The sequence below is a fragment of the Zingiber officinale genome, chromosome 1B, assembly GCF_018446385.1.
Source record: "Zingiber officinale cultivar Zhangliang chromosome 1B, Zo_v1.1, whole genome shotgun sequence".
Lineage (NCBI taxonomy): Eukaryota > Viridiplantae > Streptophyta > Magnoliopsida > Zingiberales > Zingiberaceae > Zingiber > Zingiber officinale.
The window spans coordinates 71446085-71463972 of NC_055986.1; the positions used below are offsets into that span (position 1 = coordinate 71446085).

General features: G+C 42.1%; 1 non-coding gene across 1 annotated transcript; it reads left to right on the forward strand.

Moving 5' to 3' along the window:
• Window positions 1-16642: 16642 nt before the first annotated feature.
• LOC121994846 lies at window positions 16643-16748 on the forward strand. Its single transcript, XR_006115810.1, has one exon. It is a non-coding gene; the product is annotated as a small nucleolar RNA R71 (small nucleolar RNA).
• Window positions 16749-17888: the final 1140 nt, after the last annotated feature.

The window sequence follows — 17888 nt, forward strand, 5'->3', positions numbered from 1 at the left end:
TTGCAAAAATGGGTGCAGAGAAATCTCGTAAGGCCCTGCTTGACATGTTAGTGCTCATGGATATCTAAAAAAAATGCAGAATTTAAATTGCAAGAAAAAAATTGCAGAATTTAAAAAGAAGAAAGAAAATGCAGGGTTTTTTTTTAATTATAAAAATGGAAAAACAAAAACTATTCACAAGTCTAGATTAACTAAATTGCTAATCTACTAATTTTAATGCGAACAGTCCCCGACAATGGCGCCAAAAACTTGTTACGATTCCGCAAGTGCACGGATTCGTCGTCAATAATATATAAGATTGTTGAGCCACATGGACTGTTAATTAGGCACTAGAGATGTCACAAAGTAAGTTATTTAGACGGTCGAAAATTAGCTTTGATGCTTACGAACTAATGAGTGTGATTAAAGAGAGGGAAAGAAGGTTGAGATGAAGAGAGAGGAGAGAGAGAGTTGATCTTGGAGGGAATGAGCTTTGGGAGGTGGATTCTAGGATTTTGGTTTTATTATAATGCTAGGAGATATTACATAGATTGCTTAGTTTCTACCCTCTATGTCCATGCTCTTGCAGGAAGTTAAATTGGTCAATATCCCTAAGTATCGAATAGAGACGATTCCTGTGAAATCCTATAATGGTTAACCCCTGTCACGAGGGTGCCTCGGTAGATCACAAGAACATGTTGGAGCAATCCCAATGGTCCGCGGGACCATGTGTTTTGGTTTTTGGGCAAAAGGTTTAAGTTAGGTTTACCCTTGTTATTTGATATGTGTACTTGAGTTGTGCAGGACTGCAGGTGACACATGTGACTCAGGTTGACGGCTTCGGGTCCGGTGAAGGATGGAGCATCCGAGGGACCATGGACAAAGCAGCAAGGACAATGGCCGAGGGAAGCGACTTCGAGGCATACGCGAAGGATGGCATTGGAGACAAGCCGCGGGCTTGGATGCATCCGAGGGACGAGAGCCAAAGGAAGTAGGCTTAAAGGCAAGAGGTCAAGGCTGCAAAGAAGAGTCAAATGAGTCGTGAGGGTACGAGTGCATGAGAGATTGTACTCGGAGTAAAATCCTAGTTTTAGGGTTTTACTGTAGCGGCACTGTAGCAGTACTGTAGCGCACTGTAGCAGTCGACTGGTGTATGGACCAGTCGACTGATGCACTGTAGCAGATAGCCGTTGGGCTGGCACCAGTCGACTGGTGCAAGGACCAGTCGACTGGTAACGGGCAAATCAGGTTCTGATTTGTTCCAAGCTCTATAAGAAGGAGCTTGGTATGGCCGGCCAAGGTGACGAAATTAGACTTGGTTAAAGCCTAATTAGTAGTCATCTAGTGCTCTAGCAATCCAAGTGTTCTTGATCGAGTTGTGGCGAGGTTTCTCCACCGACAAGGAGGATTGTGCTAGCCGGAGTTTCCGGGGACTAATCCACCGACGGATTGAGGGATCGTCCACCTTACGGACACGCCGTGGAGTAGGAGCTTTATCTCCGAACCACGTAAATTGACGCGTGTTGGTTTGCTTGCTCTTTCTTGTTCTTTGTATTAGCATTTAGCTTTCATATTCGTATTTGTATTCTTTGTATTTCCGTTGCGCACTAACAAGTGTAGGGTAGGAAGCGAGTATTTGGGGGTGCCGTCTATCCAACCCCCCTTCAAGCCGGCCACCGATCCTCCAATAATTGGTATCAGAGCCAGGACGCACTTCAACGGACTAATCGCCGAGAAGAGCATTCATCAAAATGGCCGGCTCAAACATTTATCCACCCAAATTCGAAGGCGACTTCTCTTGGTGGAAGAAGAGGATGGAGATCTTCTTCAATACGGATTGGGACACCATGATGGTGATCATGGAGGCGTTTGAAGTCCCAAGAGACAAGAAAGGGAAGAAGCTCCGACCACGACATTGGACGGAGGAGCAAACCACACGTGCAAAGGCAAATTCAAAGGTAATATCTATTTTAATTGACATTTTGCCTAATGACGTGATGAGTCGTGTAGGTGACTATGAGAATGCCCACGATTTGTGGAGCAAGATAAAGAAGGTTCAATGGGAAGAACCTATGCCTCCACAAGAAGAAAAAGAAGAAGAAAAATTCGAAGAAGAGGATGAAGTGGTCCAAGAGGAGAAGAAGGACCAATTGGATGTAGAACCCAAGGAGATGGGTTTAATTGCTCAAGTTGAGGAGGAGCAAACGGAAGTTGAGCCATGTTCAACATCCGAGGAGGAGAAGGATGAAGAAATGCCATCCACTAGTGTGGATGAGGAAACATCCTCAAGGGTTGAAGAGGAGTCCAAGACAAGTGAAGAAGATGTCTTGGAAGTGGTCAACCTAGCAAGCACCTCCACCGAAGCAAAGTCAAAGGACCACATCATTTGTTTCGGTTGCAATAAAAAGGGACACTACAAGAGTAGGTGTCCTTTGGGTAAGAAAAAGGTAAATCCTAAACCCAATCAAGTTATTTTAAACACTAATGTGGGTTGTAGGAATGAAGAAGCCCAAAGGAGGAGGATGCGCATTGTGTGCTTCACATGTGGAATGAAGGGTCACTTCCACACCAAATGCCCCAAGAAGGGGGAAATCAAGAAGCTTGCGCATCTAAAGAAGTGGGAGAAGAAGAAGAAGAGCTCAAATCAAGATGGAGCTTCAAGGGTAAGGGAGGTATACCCTAACTTGAAGGTTAATTCAAATTTAAATTCCTCCATGCATGCTAGAAATAATTACAATTATTTACCCATGCATAATTTCGGATTTAAATATCATGATAGGAATAGGGTAATTGTAGATCATAACCCTAGGAGACCAATTCATGATAAACCTAGAAATGGTAGACCTAAGGAGACCCAAGACATTAATCCCAAGAAGGGGAGACATATGCCTAGAAAGGGTAGGTCTAGGAATGTCCAAGGTGGACATGTTGACTCTAGGTTTAGGAACCTAGAAAGGGAGAACCAAGCTTTGAAGGCAAAGCTTGATGGTTTGGAACAATTCCTTAAGAGATTCACTATTGGATCTAAGGGATTAAACATGGTGTTGGGTAGTCAAAAACCCAACAATGATAGATCGGGTTTGGGATACCGATCTAGTCCCTCCATGGCCAAGGAGAGACCATGTGCTAGGGTGGCACATGATAAGGGCAAGGGAGAGTCATCCAAGGCCAATAAAAAGAAATATGCTAGGGTTGCATATGATTATGGCAAGGATGATGTGTCCAAGGTCAAGAAGATAAGGAGATCTTCTAAGGGACATCATTGTGGCCTAGTCATTGTGGATGAGTCACCTAGGGAGGTGACTAAGGTAAAGAGCTCTAGGGGGAGCTCCAAGAGTCAATTTGGGACCCATGGCCAATGGATCTCAGGTGGGTTCTACTTGGGGGTCTAGAGAAGCCATGGAGTGTGCCAAAAGGTTTGGAGATGGATTTGAGTCTCAAACCTATGGATTTGGCACACATGGATTGTGTTTCATGCAAGAAATATGACATTTGGGGTCATATAGCATGATAATTGGTTTTGGATGTATAGATGCCATATAAACCAATGCTAGGGATGCATTGTGGGTTGGTATGGGCAAATACATCAAAAGGAAGCCAAAACTAGGACTTTAGGTCAAGGTTCAATTGAACCATTTAGCTAGTTTTGGATTTTGTGTCAATCTTGGGATTGGTGATAGATATATTTTGTAATATATTTTTCCCAAGTATACAAGAGTACAATAGACCTCTCCACAAAATTTGGGAATTTTTGGAGGTTAGGGAATTACTGGTGCATTTCTGAAGTTGGCCTGAAAAGGCTGATTTTTTCAGAAATAGGGTACCAGTAGACTGGTGCAGATACCAGTCGACTGGTAACAGTGTTTTTCGACCACAGAATGGTTCTGTAAGCTCATTTTGACGAGGGCAGTCGACTGGCACTTAGGGCAGTCGACTGATACCAGCCTGAAAGTGTTTTTCAGCGCTGTTCTTGACCATGTCAACTCGTTTAGATGTATGGGATCCAAGGGGGATAAATACATGAGTTTAGGGTCAATTTAGATGATAAGGTTTCAACAATTGGGATATTGTTGGAGATCTTTTTGGATGTTAGGCAAAGGGGGAGAATTAAGGTTTAGTTGGGAAAACCTTTAGTGCCTTTGCATAGGGGGAGCCTTGGGATAGGTTCTTAAAAAGCCCTGTCATAAAATCCTAGCTCAATGGGGAGCGTAGGTGTAGGGGGAGCCTTGGGATAGGTTCTTAAAAAACCCGTGGTAAAATCCTAGCTCATTGGGGAGCGTAGGTGTAGGGGGAGCCTTGGGATAGGTTCTAATGCATGTTTGCATTTTGATTCGGCGGTTGCCAAGTGTGTAGCCTTGGCAACGTAAGTCCATTCGGCGGTTGTCAAGTGTGTAGCCTTGGCAACGTAAGTCCATTCGGCGGTTGCCAAGTGTGTAGCCTTGGCAACGTAAGTCCATTCGGCGGTTGCCAAGTGTGTAGCCTTGGCAATGTAAGTCCATTCGGCGGAGTAAGTCCAAGTGTGTAGTCTTGGCATCGTAAGTCCATTGTTTTTAGCATGTTTATTTGCTATATGTTTTCCCTAACTTAAACGTATTGCCAAACACCAAAAAGGGGGAGATTGTTGGAGCAATCCCAATGGTCCGCGGGACCATGTGTTTTGGTGTTTGGGCAAAAGGTTTAAGTTAGGTTTACCCTTGTTATTTGATATGTGTACTTGAGTTGTGCAGGACTGCAGGTGACACATGTGACTCAGGTTGACAGCTTCGGGTCCGGTGAAGGATGGAGCATTCGAGGGACCATGGACAAGGCAGCAAGGACAATGGCCGAGGGAAGCGACTTCGAGGCATACGCGAAGGATGGCATTGGAGACAAGCCGCGGGCTTGGATGCATCCGAGGGACGAGAGCCAAAGGAAGTAGGCTTAAAGGCAAGAGGTCAAGGCTGCAAAGAAGAGTCAAATGAGTCGTGAGGGTACGAGTGCATGAGAGATTGTACTCGGAGTAAAATCCTAGTTTTAGGGTTTTACTGTAGCGGCACTGTAGCAGTACTGTAGCGCACTGTAGCAGTTACTGTAGCAGTCGACTGGTGTATGGACCAGTCGACTGATGCACTGTAGCAGAGCCGTTGAGATAGCCGTTGGGCTGGCACCAGTCGACTGGTGCAAGGACCAGTCGACTGGTAACGGGCAAATCAGGTTCTGATTTGTTCCAAGCTCTATAAGAAGGAGCTTGGTATGGCCGGCCAAGGTGACGAAATTAGACTTGGTTAAAGCCTAATTAGTAGTCATCTAGTGCTCTAGCAATCCAAGTGTTCTTGATCGAGTTGTGGCGAGGTTTCTCCACCGACAAGGAGGATTGTGCTAGCCGGAGTTTCCGGGGACTAATCCACCGACGGATTGAGGGATCGTCCACCTTACGGACACGCCGTGGAGTAGGAGCTTTATCTCCGAACCACGTAAATTGACGCGTGTTGGTTTGCTTGCTCTTTCTTGTTCTTTATATTAGCATTTAGCTTTCATATTCGTATTTGTATTCTTTGTATTTCCGTTGCGCACTAACAAGTGTAGGGTAGGAAGCGAGTATTTGGGGGTGCCGTCTATCCAACCCCCCTTCAAGCCGGCCACCGATCCTCCAACAGAACACATGTCTAGTAAATAACAATAAGGATAAAGGTAGAGATTTGGTATGATTTCCTACTTCCTTGTGGAGAAATTGCCTCTCCTTTCAAGAGAATGTCCTAGACGTCCGTGAACAGGTTACCCTTATCACAAGGGCCCCTCGGGTATATGATCTAGAGCACTCATTCTATGAGAGCAGCAATTCCTAAGGGATTGTTTCTCCTTTTAAGGGCACTCCCTAGATGTCCAAGAAGGGTTACCCCTGTCACTAGGGCACCCTGGTCAATACGCTCTAGGGCATCCCCTTTACGTCATTAACAATCCTCCACATTAATCAACAAATCATGCAAAGAAAAATATAAATATGTCACACACACAATTCATCATGAACAAGGCATTAACAAGTCATTAAATAGAAATATGGTGAATCTACATAGTTCTACATCTCCATCACATTACAAATGCTTCCTAATCCTAGAAGAGGATCTCTACTCCATTGTGAGGGAAGAACAACCCCAAAACATAAAGTAAAGTATACTTACAATCCTTGAGGTGAGAAGAAGGGGAAGAAAAGATGCTTGCCAAGGTTTCCGATGTCTTGGGGATGCCTCCTTGCTCTGGAGATGGATGGAATTGTTGGATTTTTCGGGCCACGAAAACCGCTTTTTCGCGTCGCGGAAACCCCGAATCACCCTAACCAACGGATCTCGTGCGAAGAAAAATTCGAAAACATACGAGTACGAGTTACAAAACTTCTAGATCTACATGATGAAGATCTTTACCCTTGTTGCGTGCCTTTTTGCGTATCCCGCTCATCCTCGGTACGCCGGATCTCGAAGTTGTCAATGTAGACAACTCTCTACACATATCCACACGAACACACAAGGTGGAGGTGACCAAAAACCAAGGTGTGCTAGCACCTATGTGGTTCGGCCAAGGAAGGAGGAGAGGGAGAGCTTGAGAGGAAGAAGATGGAATCATACCAATTCAATGAAAAATGAATCCATTTCATTCAAAAATATGGCCGGCCACTTCTCCATGTGTAACCCCAAATTAATTGCATTAATTGCAATTAATGTGAAGCCATTATCCCAAATTAATTGCATTAATTGCAATTAATGTAAAGCCATTAAAGAGAATGACTTTGTAACTTCCATGAGGTGGCACCCATGATGATGTGGAGTAACATCATTGGTCCACATCAATGCCAACTCACCAATGATGTGGCATAAAGTCAAGTCAAACTTTACTTTTAATCTTCCTCTCAAGTCAAGTCAAACTTGATCAAATCTCTTCCATGGTTGATCTAATCTAACCATTTGATTCAAGCTAAATTAATATAATGAATCTAATTCATTAAATTAAGTTGATTCAATGAGTCATAATCTAAAATTAGACTCATTGAATAAATGAATTCACTTGAGTCCAACTCAAGTTAGCCCAATTAGGATTACTCTTAATCTAATTTGATTCATCAAATGAATCTAATCCTCTTGGTTCATCATATGAACCTAATCTCCATCTAATTGTCCTTAGTGTGTGACCCTATAGGTTCTTGTAACGTTGGCAATGCCCTAAACCCATTTAGGAGCATAAGTAATGAGCGGTATCTAGCAACACATCATTACTACCCAAGTTACAAGAATGTTGAGATCCAACATCACCTTGTGGCCACTAATTGTGACTCCTCACAATATATGACAAGTGTCCTTCTATCTTAGACATCTAGATTGATCAATATGAGGCATAGACTGTTTCATCCTCTAATCAATCTAAATCTTGAAATCCAAGTAGACTCACTAAATCAAATGAGCTCAATATCCCATATTGACTCATTTGGGCATGGTCATGCACTTCGTGGTCTCACTCTATCAAGAATACTGATGTCTCTCCCGTCATATAGGAGGGATAGATCCCATCTACATCACTCACATCCCTCTGCATAATTCGTTACATACCTAGTAATCGCCTTTATAGTTCACCCAGATACGGGTGACGTTTGACGAAACCAAAGTACATAACTCCTTATGTAGGGATCCATGGTGACTTCTGGTCCAAGGACTAGTAGTCATACTAATTGCCACATGAGAAAGTATATGACTCTCATATAATGATCCATGATATTTTTTCATGGCGGGTCATTCAGTATACATTCTCTAATGCATACCCATGTGTCAACTTGATATCTCTATATCCATGACTTGTGAGATCAAGTCATCGAGTTGACCTACATGCTAGTCTTATTGCATTAACATTGTCCCTGAATGTTAATACTCGACTAGGAATGATTAAGAGTAGTGTTCCCTATATCATCTCACTATCGGTTCCACTAACCGATTGATATAGGTGAGAACCGTCTACTCAGGGACATTATTATACTTAGTTTATTTGGCACCAATACAAGTAAGTATAATAACCAAAATCCAAATGCCTTTATTTATATAGATTATGATACAATAAGTCCAATATACAATCATCAAATGATTAGCTCTAGGGCTCTAGCTAACAATCTCCCACTAGCACTAGTGTCAATCAGTGTAGGCTCTAAGCCCAAATGACCTAGTGTGACCATCATGCTTCCTCTGTGCCAAAGCCTTGGTTAAGGGATCTGCGATATTAGCCTCTGTAGGTACTCTGCAAATCTTCACATCTCCTCTCTCGATAATCTCTCGAATGAGATGGAAGCGCCGTAGAATGTGTTTGGTCCGCTGGTGTGAGCGAGGTTCCTTCGCCTGTGCTATAGCTCCATTGTTGTCACAATAGAGCTCAATGGGGTCAGCAATGCTAGGAACCACTCCAAGTTCAGTGATGAACTTGCGGATCCAAACTGCCTCCTTTGCTGACTCTGATGCAGCAATGTACTCGGCTTCTGTTATAGAATCAGCTACTGTATCCTGCTTCGAACTCTTCCAGCTAATAGCACCACCATTTATGCAAAACACGAACTCTGACTACGATCGATAATCATCCTGGTCGGTGTGAAAGTTAGCATCACTGTAACCCTTTACAGCGAGCTCATCATCGCCTTCATATATCAAGAAATATTTTTTAGTCCTTCTTAAGTACTTAAGAATATTTTTGACCGCTATCCAGTGACTTTCACCTGGATCTGACTGGTATCTGCTCGTCTTGCTCAAAGCATACGAGACATCAGGTCGAGTACATAGCATGGCGTACATGATAGATCCTATGGCTGAAGCATAAGGGATCTGATCCATGCGGTCTCTCTCCTCTCTAGAAGAGGGGCCCTGAGTCTTCGAAAGATTCACGCCATGTGACATCGGCAGAAATCCCTTCTTGGAGTTCTACATGGCAAACCGTTGGAGTACCTTGTCAATGTATGTACTCCGACTTAGGCCAAGCAATCTCTTAGATCTATCTCTATAGATCTGTATCCCTAGAATACGGGATACCTCACCTAAGTCTTTCATTGAGAAGCAACTCCCTAGCCAGGTCTTGACAGACTGAAGCATAGGGATGTCCTTTCCAATGAGTAGTATGTCATCCACATACAATATGAGGAAGACAACTATATCCCCTACAAACTTCTTGTAGACACAAGGCTCATCTTCATTCTTGATGAAACCAAACTATTTGATTGCATCATCGAAATGAAGATTCCAGCTCCGAGAAGCTTGCTTTAGTCCATAAATGGACCTATGCAGCTTGCATACTCTGCTAGTATGCTGTGGATCTACAAAACCCTCAGGTTGTGTCATGTACACATCCTCGAGTAGGTTTCCATTCAGAAACGCGGTTTTGACATCCATCTGCCATATCTCATAGTCATGGTAGGCTGCAATAGCAAGCATGATCCGAATGGACTTAAACATCGCTACTGGCGAAAATGTTTCATCATAGTCAATACCATGAATCTGCTTGAAACCTTTAGCTACCAAGCGATCCTTATAGATAAGTCCATCCATGTTAGTCTTTCTCTTAAAGACCCACTTACACCCAATGGGTTTTACCCCTTCAGGTGGATCAACCAAAGTCCATACTTGGTTGGTGTACATGGATTCCATTTCGGATCTCATGGCTTCTAGCCATTTCTCAGAATCTGGTCTCATCACAGCTTCCTGATAGGTGGTAGGCTCATCCTCTATGAGCATAACGTCATCATGGTCAGACAAGAGAAATGAGTATCTCTCAGGCTGACGACGTATCCTATCAGACCTGCGAAGAGGTATGTCTACTTGAACTGGTTGTTGTTCCTCTACTCCTTGTGGAACAACATCATCCACAACATTTTGTGGTTCCAATTCAATTTCCGTCGAGGCATCAGTGCTATTGTTCGCATCTTGAACTTCTTCAAGATCGAACGCGCTCCCACTAGTCTTTCTAGAAAGACCCCAGTCTTTGCTACAACTACCTTGTGCTGACTGGGAATGTAGAAGTAATATCCCTTAGTTTCCTTGGGATATCCAATAAAATAGCACTTATCGGATTTGGGTCCTAACTTGTCTGAGACTTGATGTCGAACGTAAGCCTCACAACCCAAAATCCTCATGAAAGACACCTGGGCATCTCTCCCAGTCCATATACTATATGGTGTCTTTATCACGGCCTTGGATGGAACTCGGTTGAGTATAAAAGCTGCCGTGTCTAGTGCATAGCCCCAAAGGTATGTCGGAAGATCTGTGTGACTCATCATAGACCGTACCATATCTAATAGGGTACGATTCCTCCTTTCGGATACACCATTCCAATGTGGTGTTCCAGGAGGAGTGAGTTGGGATAGAATCCCACACTCAGCTAGGTAGTCACGAAACTCATGGATAAGGTATTCTCCACCTCGATCTGATCGAAGTATCTTAATACTCTTGCTAAGCTGGTTCTGTACTTCATTCTTGAATTCTTTGAACTTTTCAAAGGATTCAGACTTATGTGTCATCAAGTACACATAACCATATCTTCTGAAATCATCAGTAAATGTGATGAAGTATCTATAACTGCCTCTAGCAGCAACATTGAAAGGGCCACATACATCACTATGTATGAGTCCTAACAAATTAGTTGCTCTCTCGCTGTGCCCACTAAAGGGATTCTTGGTCATCTTGCCTCGTAGGCATGACTCGCATATCTCATATGATTCTAAATCAAATGAGTCCAGCAAACCATCCTTATGGAGCTGGGATAAGCGCTTGTCATTTATATGACCTAAGCGACAGTGCCAGAGGTAGGTTTGGTTCGTGTCATTTGACTTGAACCTCTTGGTATTTATGTTATATATAGGGCTCTCAAGGTCTAGAATATAGAGTCCGTTTATCAGAGGTGCACTACAATAGAACATATTGTTTAAATAGACGGAACAACATTTGTTCTTTATAGTAAACGAGAAACCTTTCTTGTCCAAACAAGAAACTGATATAATGTTCTTAGTTAATTCAGGCACATAACAACAATCGACTAACTCTAGTACAAGCCCAGAGGGCAGAGATAGACAGTAAGCCCCTACAGCAACAGCAGCAACCCGTGCTCCATTGCCTACTCGTAGGTCCACCTCGCCCTTTGTCAATGCCCTACTATTTCTCAGCGCCTGCACATCAGTACAAATGTGAGAAGCACATCCAGTATCTAATACCCATGATGTAGAAATAGATAGATTGACTTCTATAACATATATACCTGAAGTGGAAGTCTCACTTCACTTCTTCTTAAGATCCTCCAAGTATACCTTGCAGTTCCTCTTCCAGTGCCCGGTCTGACCGCAGTGGAAGCAGGTAGCATCCTTGGCGACCCCTCCTTTAGGCTTCATTGCCTTGCCTTTGCCCTTGGCTTGGGACTTTCCCTTGCCTTTGGGCTTGCCCTTGCCCTTATGTTTCTGAACCATCAGAACAGTGTTGGGCTTAGCCTTCTTAAGGTTTAGCTCAGCAGTTCTTAACATACTAAGCAGCTCAGGCAGTGGCTTGTCAATCTCGTTCATATTGTAGTTTAGAACGAATTGACTGTAGCTATCCGGCAAGGATTGCAAGATCAGGTTAGAAGCCAGCTCTTGGCCAAGAGGGAACCCCAACCTTTGTAGGTTCTCTATGTACCCAATCATTTTGAGTACATATGGGCCTACAGGGGCCCCGTCTGACATCTTGCACTGAAATAGTGCCCTTGAGATCTCAAATCTCTCATGCCTCGCTTATCCTTGATACAGCTGACGAAGATGTTCAACCATATCATAAGCGCCCATTAACTCGTGTTGCTTCTGAAGCTCAGAGTTCATGGTCGCGAGCATTAGACAAGACACATCTAATGCGTCATCTTGATGCTTCTTGAAAGCATCTCGATCAGCTCGCGGAGCAGTGGCAGGAGGAGCCTCTGGAATGGGCTGCTCCAGAACATACAGTTTACGTTCTTGGGTGAGAACTATTCTCAGGTTCCTGTACCAGTCCAGGAAGTTTGCTCCGTTGAGCTTGTCCTTCTCGAGGACAGATCGCAGGGAGAAGGTGTTCGTATTCGATGTCATGGTAATCTACAACAGAAATAAAAGCAGAAATAAATATCATATTCTTAATCATTTAATTAGGTCTTTAACTAAATGATGCTCCCACTGAATTCTATAATTCATGTGGGACAAGATCCACATCATACTAACCCTTGAGTTAGCTTTGGCTAATACGCCCAAGACTTAGTATGATCAGTAGGTAACGATTACCAATTACATCTCTATGCAACTCTTGTTTATAGAATCAAAATCCGCATTTATATTAAAACTCGAGTTAGCTTTGGCTAATACGCCCGAGAGTTAATATATATGTGATTTTGACCTAACTTTACAACCGTTGGAAGAATGCCTATAGTTATACTCGATCCAACCGAGTTAACTAGGAATACTCAATCTAATTGAGTTGTACTCACCCATGCGTTGATAGGCGGGACCAAGATTGTCCCTCTGTACCCTACCAAGATAGTATGTGTTGCTCTACTTTGGCAGATTCAACAACTACATGCGATCGAGGTAGTGGTAGGCATCACGGCATGGTAGGCATTACGAGTTGACGTGATTTAGATCTAATCTAAATGATGATGCATATCAAATACTTGATTTAGATCTAATCTAATCGTGGGGTGCATCATGTGCACGATTTAGATCTAATCTAATCGCTAGGCACTAATTAATTACTTAATTAAACATGCATCACATACACAAGTAATTAATTAAATTTTGTGATTATGTCATGGCCCCTACTATGATTTTCTCAAGCCAATGAGAAGATCGGATGGTCAACCTAAGGTCAACTTCTCAAGCGCCTTCCTTTTGACCACCTTGTGCTGCTCGCGCCTTCCTCGTAACTCCGTCTTGAGTGGACCTTCCACCGTTCCAACTTTGTACATTACAATTTTGAAACTCGAGTTACATTCGAGTCTAAATCTAATTTACAACAAGAATATAATCAAGGAAGGCACGACGCGCAGGTTGCGAATAAAAATAAAATAAAATAAAATACAGCACACACATCACATAACGGCACGCAGGCCGTATTATGAATTACAACACATTTCCAAATCTAATTTGGGTCGTTTGGGCCATGACTATCACAAAATTAATATATAATTCAAAATTATATATTTCTGTAAGTTTTCTGTAATTTTTCATAATTTTACAGATTTTATGAGTAAATTTTTCCCGGCGATCCCGATTAGCGATTTCGGGCGCAATCGCGAAGCAAATCCCCTTGCGGGGTTAGGGGCATTACCCCCACCCGCGATCTAACCATCGCGAGTTGCTCCTAAGCGATCCAAGAGCTCCTTATCCCGCTGTCCCAAAAAGATTTGGGTCGAAACGATGCCATTTCGGAAAAAACTTCTCGGTAGTCGAAGCCTACAAGTGTATAAACACTTGTGCTTCGCTTCTACGAGAAAAATTACTCTAAAAACTATAAAAACCATAAATTTACAGAAATGTAAAGAAGCTTTAATTTTTCATAAAAATCAAATTTAACTCGTACAAGCTTCGCACGAGGCTCTGATACCACTGTTGGGTTTTTCGGGCCGCGAAAACCGCTTTTTCGCGTCGTGGAAACCCCGAATCACCCTAGCCAACGGATCTCGTGCGAAGAACAATTCAAAAACATACGAGTACGAGTTACAAAACTTCTAGATCTACATGATGAAGATCTTTACCCTTGTTGCGTGCCTTTTTGCCTATCCCGCTCGTCCTCTGTACGCTGGATCTCGAAGTTGTCAATGTAGACAACTCTCTACACGTATCCACACGAACACACTAGGTGGAGGTGACCAAAAACCAAGGTGTGCTAGCACCTATGTGGTTCGGCCAAGGAAGGAGGAGAGGGAGAGCTTGAGAGGAAGAAGATGGAATCATACCTATTCAATGAAAAATGAATCCATTTCATTCAAAAATGTGGCCGGCCACTTCTCCATGTGTAACCCCAAATTAATTGCATTAATTGTAATTAATTTGAAGCCATTACCCCAAATTAATTGCATTAATTGTAATTAATGTGAAGCCATTAAAGAGAATGGCTTTGTAACTTCCATGAGGTGGCACCCATGATGATGTGGAGTAACATCATTGGTCCACATCAACGCCAACTCACCAATGAAGTGGCATAAAGTCAAGTCAAACTTGACTTTTAATCTTCCTATCAAGTCAAGTCAAACTTGACCAAATCTCTTCCATGGTTGATCTAATCTAACCATTTGATTCAAGCCAACTTAATATAATGAATCTAATTCATTAAATTAAGTTGATTCAATGAGTCATAATCTAAATTAGACTCATTGAATACATGAATTCACTTGAGTCCAACTCAAGTTAGCCCAATTAGGATTACTCTTAATCTAATTTGATTCATCAAATGAATCTAATCCTCTTGGTTCATCATATGAACCTAATCTCCATCTAATTGTCCTTAGTGTGTGACCCTATAGGTTCTTGTAACGTTGGCAATGCCCTAAACCCATTTAGGAGCATAAGTAATGAGCGGTATCTAGCAACACATCATTACTACCCAAGTTACAAGAATGTTGAGATCCAACATCACCTTGTGACCACTAATTGTGACTCCTCACAATATATGACAAGTGTCCTTCTATCCTAGATATCTAGATTGATCAATATGAGGCATAGACCGTGTCATCCTCTAATAAATCTAAATCTTGAAATCCAAGTAGACTCACTAAATCAAATGAGCTTAATATCCCATATTGACTCATTTGGGCATGGCCATGCACTTCGTGGTCTCTCTCTATCAAGAATGTCGATGTCTCTCCCGTCATATAGGAGGGATAGATCTCATCTACATCACTCACATCCCTCTGCATAATTTGTTATATACCCAGTAATCGCCTTTATAGTCCACCCAGTTACGGGTGACGTTTGACGAAACCAAAGTACATAACTCCTTATGTAGGGATCTATGGTGACTTCAGGTCTAAGGACTAGTAGTCATACTAATAGCCACATGAGAAAGTATATGACACTCATATAACGATCCATGATACTTTCTCATGGCGGGTCATTCAGTATACATTCTCTAATGTATACCCATGTGTCAACTTGATATCTCTATATCCATGACTTGTGAGATCAAGTCATCGAGTTGACCTACATGCTAGTCTTATTGCATTAACATTGTCCCTGAATGTTAATACTCGACTAGGAATGATTAAGAGTAGTGTTCCCTATATCATCTCACTATCGGTTCAACTAACCGATTGATATAGGTGAGAACCGTCTACTCAGGGACATTATTATACTTAGTTTATTTGGCACCAATACAAGTAAGTATAATAACCAAAATCCAAATGCCTTTATTTATATAGAATATGATACAATAAATCTAATATACAATCATCAAATGATTGGCTCTAGGGCTCTAGCTAACAGGAATGTCAAGGGATGGCGATGGATGAAGCTCTAGGGTTTCCCTCGAAGGGGGGAACCGTTTCCCAAGGAGAGGAATGATGTCCTGAACCAAAGAAGCCCCTCGAATAGGGATCTTGACCCTTATATAGATTAGGTCACGGGTGCCGCGGCACACCGTGCAGAGGTGGCATGACCGTGCCTTCTTTTGCCTTTGGCTGCGCTGCACTGGCGTGACAATTGGCATGATTGTGTGGATCTGGGGCTCTGCTCCTAGGGTACGACCGTGAAGATGTGGCACGACTGTGCCGTCTTCGGCCTCTGGCCGCGTTGCACAGCCGTGCTAACTGGCATGACCGTGTGGATCTGGGGCTCTGCTCCTGGTGCACGGTCGTGCATTGCTTAGCTACTGGTTGTGGGGGCACGACCGTGTTGGTTTACATGACCATGCAAAGATCCACCTCTGTTTGGCTACACGGTCGTGCAAGAGTTGCACAACCGTGCCATGTTCTTCCTCTGTTTGTCCACACGGTCGTGCAAGGTTGTACGACCATGTTCTCTGCCTCGTTCTGGTGCGTCGACAATCGCTGTTTTTGCTCCAAAAGTTGTCCCTATCAACACAAAATCAAACAAAGAGCAGATCTCCGAATAACAGAGTATTTATACTGAATATATGCTAAGATAGGTGAACATGCATAGAACAATATGCGTGAATAAAGTAAGTGAGTGCACGTGAAAACATGTATAAATGATCATAAGATCTACGCACATCATGTTGGAGTATGGATTGTTCTGTCTCTGATTAAAACCCATGACAACATCACATTGCTCTAATTGATTGATTTGTGCAGAAATAGCTCCCAAAGGACATGAGTTTTGAGAATGTTCAGAACTTCCAAAAATTTCACAAGCACATACCATGGCATTGATTGTGTTAGAATTTGTTCCCATATTTTCTAACTTCTTAGTAAGAGCATCCAGTTTTATATTCATTAAAGTAACTGCATCCACATCAAACTTTCCTGATGCCTTTGTTGGGTTTGAATAAGAATAACTCCACTTCTTTCTGTTGCCCATTGATGATGATTCTGTGCTACACTTTCAATTATATCTTTAGCCTCATCTAAACTTTTATTCATGAGTGCCCCTCTTGCTGCAGAATCTAGGGACACTTTAGTATGATAATTGATGCCATTATAAAATATGTGCAACACCAACCATTTCTCCAATCCTTGATGTGGACATTGTCTAAGTATATTATTGTATCTATCCCATGCTTCAAATAAAGATTCTGAGTTGGATTGTCTGAAGCTTGCAATAAGATTTCTCAAATGAGCTGTCTTGCTTGGAGGATAGAACTTGTCTAAGAATTACTGCTCACATTACTCCCAAGTTGTAATGCTATTTGGAGGTAAAGACCTCAACCATTGTTTAGCTCTGTCTCATAGAGAAAACCCAAACAATAATAGTCTAAATGTTGTAATGCTTCACAAGGTACACCATTCATCTTCATGGTACCGCATATTTCATAGAAAACCTCTAAATGTTGATTCGGATCTTCATTCGGTCCTCCACCAAATTGATTTTGTTGCACCATATTTATTATCGTAGACTTGATCTCAAAATTATTAGCTTCAACAGAGGGTCTTGTAATGCTTGAACGGAACCCTCTGGCATAAGGTGCTACATAATCCTTAAGTGGTTTATTTGCCATTTTTGAATGTTCTTGTTCTTCTTATTGTCTTTGCGAGATTTTCCTTCTATGAAAGATTCTATCAATTTCAGGATCAAAAGGAAGTAAATCTCCAGCAAAGTTAGATCTTCGTATACAAGAACAAGATTAAAGAATTTGATTCACAAAGAAAAGAATAAAGAATGTAAAGATATTTGGTTCACAAACAAAAGGAATAAAGAATGCAAAGAAAAGTTTCAAAATAGAATCAGAAAAACTAATTACAAGTTAGATGTAAGAAAAAAATAGAAAAGAAAAGTTTAGTCTAACTCGAGTGATAATCTCTAACGTTATAGACGCAGTCCTCGGTAACGGCGCCAAAAAATTGTTACGTACCGCAAGTGTACAGTTACATCATCAGTAATAAAAGAATATCGAATCAACAGGGACTGGTTAAAACCACTAAAGATGTCTCAAAATGAATTAGCTAAACAATCGATCAAAGAATTATATGATCTAAGTACCAATTAGAAAATAGAAATAAAAGGTAGATGCAGAAAACTATGTTTAATGAAGGTTCTAGGAGTTTTGGTTTCTTTGTGATACTCATCAATGTAATATGATCCACCAATCATTATCCTCAATTGCAATGTATTTGTAAGAAGTCATCGACTATTTCCAGCAGAAAACGCCGGTCAAGGGACTCTTGCCTACACCTAAAGTATTCAAATAATTACGACTCTTATGAAGTCCGTTAGCGGGGTAGCCATGTCACGACACTCCACGGTCATACAAAATAGA